Consider the following 6000-nt stretch of genomic DNA (forward strand, 5'->3'; position numbering starts at 1 on the left):
ATGAGGAACACAATACCCGACTTCAAAGATATAGTAATTATAATATCATAGTGTTCACATAAAGACAGACACGTGGAACAGAACGGAGAATGCAGAAATCCATCCATATTTACATGACTGATATTTTTTATTTTAACACACATGTATTTTTATTTTATATATTTGTTTGCACATGTGTGTGGGTGCCATGGTGTACATTTAGAGGTTGGAAGACAAACTGTAATACTTGGTTTTCTTATTCTACCATGTGAGTGCCAGAGATCTAATTCAAGTTACCAGTGTGGGCAGCAGCCATTTTCTTCATGAGCCATTCTGCCAGCATCTCAATTGATTGTTGACAAAGATTCCAATCCACAGTAGAGAAAGGATCAGTCTTTGAGCTAGGGGACTGCCAAAAGTGGATTCATATATTCAGGACAATTAAATTACACCCTTTTTATCATCTACACAAAAAAAAAAACAAGCTCAAATGGATCAAAGAATTCAATGTAAAGCATGAAACTATAAAACTATTAGAAGGAAACTTAGTTTGAAACACTTCAATATACTGGCATAAGACTTTTTTTTTTAGATAGGTTCCAAAGGCATAGGGAAAAGCAAAAATACTTAAATGGGATTATGCCAAGCTCAGATGGTTCTGCACATCAAAGAAAACAAATCAAAGAATTACGAAAATATAGGGGGAAATATTTGTGTACTATTCCAGGAATCAATATATCCAAATCACATAAGTAACTCAAAAAGTCAGCAATTAAAAAATACAAATAATACAGCTACGGAATAGGCTTAAGATCTGAATAGCTGCCTTTCAAAAGAAGATATAAAAATGTTTTAACCCATATATAAGGAAAAGCTCAATTGGTAAATCATCAAAAGAATTCAAATCACAACCAGAATGAGTCTCAGGTTAGACACCTTAGAAGCTAAGTCTGTGGTTTTGCGAGTAGAGTTAGGGTAACAAAAAACAGACTTCATTCTAGACAGAGAAAGAGCTAGAACATCAGGCATTACAAAGAGGTGACACAGAACTGGAAAGCACACAGAAACAGATTGACCCACAGAGAAATGCAGAAATGCAAAGGATCCCACAGCTACAGGTGGCCAGCTGAGTGGGAGGAGCCACTGAAGCCTTCACCACAGGTAAGCTGGACAACCCTGGAGAAAACAGACTAGCAGTCCTGGCCACAGGGCAAGCCCACGGTTGAAGGATATATTGTGGCAATAAATTCCACTACAGAATAGGCAAGAAACTGGAGAAAAACTTCATTTTATCTCACAGTGCTATACATAGCTAAATGATAACTTGAAGTGGGAACTTTTTGAGATTCAGGTATTCTTGAAACCTGAAACCAAGGGACAATTGTGATTTTAAAAGCCTAAAGCTGCCCTGCCACCATATCTAGAGGGAGACAAAACAGTTGTAAGGAAGGGAAGAACTGGCCAGGAACACATAGTATCTGGGTTATACTATCAAGCACACAGTTGCTGTTGGGCGTACCCTCTCTGGCAAGGAACCAGCCACAATTACTGAGGATAAATCCAGAGACAGGTAATCCCAAGCCCATGGTGACAAGACCGTTTAGTCTCTACAGATGTCTTCTGGTCTCAGTGTCAAGCAGAGCTGAAGAGTTCTGAGTGCAGTTCTGGAAGATGGGTGTTTTAGCAGACTCCCTCTTGTAGAGTGCTGGGCGACCACACATCTCCACTTATAGATCTCAATGTTCTGGTTTTTTCCCCAACCCTCATGGACTCAAGGGAAACCCTTTAGCATGGACAGATATCCCTTTGGCTATACAAAAAGGGAGTGCTCTGGAGCAAGTGGAAGCCTGCCCCTTCCACAGGCTGCAAAGCTCAAACTTAAAGGAGGGAAACCTAACCAATGCATGAAGACCTGAAGCTGACAACTGCTCTCAACCAACATAGAGCCGCAGCCAAAAGAGTGGTACAGCTGCTACTGCTCCGAATAGTGCTGGCGATTGATGGCTCAGGAAAAGCTATAAACGAGATTTCAAACTAAGCTGCAGTAGATACCCATCCCGACAAATGTACAAATTACAGCTTGGAAACATAAGAAACATGTAAATAAGAAAACAATGTGACTCCTTCAAAAGCTCACAACTGTTCTATAATCAAATCAAAAATATGTTCAGTTAAAATGCCAGACAAATACTCCAAAAGCTTTTCATTACTTATTGTCATTCTGCAGCCGTATATTGAATTACTAGTCTGCTCCATGAAGACGCACAAATATTAACTATGTCTCTATTCAGGAAAAAAAAAAAACTAAAGTGGTACAAAAAGACCTTTCTATCTTACAATTTGGGACAAAACAAGCAAGCACATAAAACATAAGAGTGTAATATCATCCCTTGATGGCAGCAGTTGTTTGGCCTAGAGACTTAAACAAAAAACACTCAAGGCCTAAGGGGGAATTGAAATCCTATGCTTAAAGAAAAAGTGAATATGGAGTTCATGGGCTAAGACAATTATGTCCTCATAGTTTGCCATCAACTTCTACTATGAAACTTTTTAAATTTTACAATGAATGATTGTTGGGAAGGGAAATTCATGCAATATGTCTGTATTGTTTGGTATCCTATAGGACAAACTCTAGTTATTTGATGTCAACCATGTTCTCGGAATCAGAGCTCACAAGTAAGAGCCAAGTGCTCTCTTGATTAATCACATCACGCCCAGTAAGGCTTTTGCCAGAGCCAGTGTGGCTCCAGAATTCTTCCCAAATTCAGGAGGAATGCATCACACTGAATTACAGGGTGTGAAAGGGAACAAGACTGGACAACATAACAGCTGCTGTGATCTCACTGAAGGTGCGTCTCAGCCAACAGCTTGAAACAAACCAGAGAATTCTAATGTCACCCCCTCTCCCGGCTTGCCAAAGTCAGTTTTCCTTATCACACCATAATCTAGTGGACACAGTGTGCTGTGCCTCCTGGCCTGGGGAACTTCAATCTTGTCATCACATTCCATTTGGAAAGGTCTCATGCAGAGCAGGACAAGGTACCTGCCTGCCCAGGAGCCTCAGGAGGCATTCCCAGGCACCCTGTGTTCTGTTCCTCTGTTTGCTACTCACACAGGTTTTTGCAGCAGTGGGAGAGTCCACCAGTGCTGTAAACTCATAAATAGGCAATCAACTGCCCCTGAAACTGTTCTGAGACTTGGGTCATTAGAACCACCTGAAACATACTGGAAATGTTGAGCACAAAAGCCCCACCTCAGACTCACTGCATCAGTCTGCATTTTGACAGGATTTCTCAGTGACTCCTTATATGTTAACATTTGTAACATACTTAATCACAAGACTGAACCAACATCTGTGAAGAAAAGGACACTGGGGAAAACATTTCCTTTTTTTTAAGTTAGATATTTTATTTTTTTACGTTTCTGATGTCATCCCCTTTCCCCATTTCCCCTCCCTAGAAACCCCTATCCCATCCCCCTCCTCCTTTAAACATTTTCTTACACTGCAGAACTGACTTTCCGTGACCATGGAAGGAACCAGCTAAGCAAATAGAACTGAAACATGCAACAAGCCTGTTGGCAACATCCTACGAGCTCTTGGAATCCTGTCTCTGCTGCTCCCACACTGCAAAAGTCACACTGAAATGGGAGCGAGGAGCTACAAGAACCACACACTGAGCATAAAAATCATTTGATCGTTCGACTTGAACGGAGTTAAAGCCCACAGTTGATTATTTCCGCTGCACTACCTACTGAGAAAGCAGTCCTTGACATGAGCCTCAAAGGATGGCCAAGTGACACTACAACATACAGTATTACAAGTGAGTCCCAGGCTGGAAACAAGAGACATGGGTTTGAATCCTGGCTGCACTCTATACTGGACTTGGACAAAGAGACCTAATACCCCAAAGACAAATTTTCTTATTGAAACATGATGCAATAATACCATCTGCCTCAAAGAGATAACTGGAAAAAAGCAGGAAATCATGCTGTTGTGTTTTATAAAAATAAAGAGGAGACAAAATATGTTTGATGGATGCACAGTCAGGTGGAGGGGAAGGGGGTGCCTCTGCAGTCCCATGCCAAGGCATCCCTTACCCCTGAAGGACAGACTCACAACGATATAGTATACAATATAACAGAGTTTATTTGGGGCATGGGGAAGGGAGTTGAGGGAGGAGAGAGAGAGAGAGAGAGAGAGAGAGAGAGAGAGAGAGAGAGAGAGAGAAGAGGCCAGCCATGTGGAGAGAGGGGGAAAGGGGGAATGGGGAGAGAGGGGAGCAGGAGCAAGAAGACAGAACAGAAGCAAGAGAGCAAGAGAGAGAGGAAGGGGCAAACAGCCCTTTTATAGTGAGCCAGGCACACCTGGCTGTTGTCAAGTAACTATGGGGCAGAGCCTAGACAAAATGCCAACACATGCAACACAGAGGCAACGTTCAACAGGACTTTATCCTTCATAGTATATATTCCCTGGTCCTTAAAATAATCTTGTGAGAGAGAAAGGAGTTTGCTTTCGTGCCTAGGTGTGAAGATGGCAGAATCCAGGGATACAGTAACTCTGGCTAGAATGCCCTGCTGGTGACAGGGATGAAATAGTGTAGCTTTGGCTCCTCCAACTCATTGTTCTTGCAGTACCGTGCCAGGCAGGCGTGGTGAATGTTAACAGTGATCCAATCCAGAGAACAGCAATTACAAGGAAAAAGCCAGAAGGCCAGCCCAATGGTGAGGCACACAGCCATCTGCCAGCTCCCTGGATCATCTGCCCCCACGTCTCAGGAAAGGCACTGTTCTGTCGAAAAACAACAATATCTCTGGAAAGACCCTCTTAGCAATCATCCATGCAAGAACCAGCTTTCCAAATACCACAGACTAGAGCATAAAAATCAGGAGATATGAATGGATGGCCCCTTCTTAGAGTGCAGCTAGAAGGGAGTCTTCTACCATGTTAGGCAAAGATGAAAATAAAGAAAGAAAATATATGAGGCAGAGAGGTTAGCAAGTAACTCTGGGTTAGGCAGAGACCATCAGCCATGCTTGTTCCATCGATGCTATTGTCACTTACACACAGTAAATGAAAAGGCTTGGGGACTTAAGAAGATATGCATAGCTATCACATGAAGAAGAAAAAAACGATTATAGTTTATTGGGCCTTTTTTTCCACCTTGCCACATTTTTAAATATTAACTATTGCAGAATAATTTGAACTTAGACGATAAATTGAAAAACAAAACCAAGAACACTACCGAGAATCCCCATGCTCCAGATCTGGTTCCCTCCAAAGTCAATGTCTTGTCACAAGTAATGATCTGACACTGGCATAGTATCACCTAGAATCTACATTTTCTTCACTTTCACCTTGGCCTCCTTTTGGATTCTACCCCAGACACTATATGGCATTTGGCCTACATGTCTTCTCAGGCTTCTTTTGGCTGTGACATTTCCCTTCTTTTAATGGCCCTGAGAATTTTAGAGCACAGGTAAGGTACTTTTAAAGAATGCCCCTCTAAGGTTTGGTAATTTTTTTTTTCATGATTGGTCCTTATTCCATAAGGATACAGTGATTCATCACTGCTGATATTAACCTTAGTAATGTGACCTGGTTACTTTTTCCCCTTTTCCAGAATCCATTCTTTAGAAAGAAGTCACAAAATGTGTCCCACACATACTGAGTAGCAAGTTAAACCTCTCATTTATGGGAAAAAAAAACAGGTACATGAATTACTTGGGATTTTTCTATATGGGAAATGTGTGAAGCCTCAAATTTACTTACTTATTCCATCATTTTTTATTGGCAGCATCTCAGTTTAGGGTTTCCATTGCTATGAAGAGATACCATGACCAAGGCAACTCTCATAAAAATCAACATTTAGTTAAGATTGGCTTACAGTTCAGAGGTTGAGTCCATTATCATCATGGCTAAAAGCATGGTAGCATGCAGGCAGAAAGGGTATTGGTGAGTTCTACATCTTGTTCCAAAAGCAGGCAGGAGAAGATTGCCTTCCAGGAAGCTAGGAGGAGTGT

Source organism: Arvicanthis niloticus, chromosome 1 (assembly GCF_011762505.2).
Source record: "Arvicanthis niloticus isolate mArvNil1 chromosome 1, mArvNil1.pat.X, whole genome shotgun sequence".
Taxonomy (NCBI): Eukaryota; Metazoa; Chordata; class Mammalia; order Rodentia; family Muridae; genus Arvicanthis; species Arvicanthis niloticus.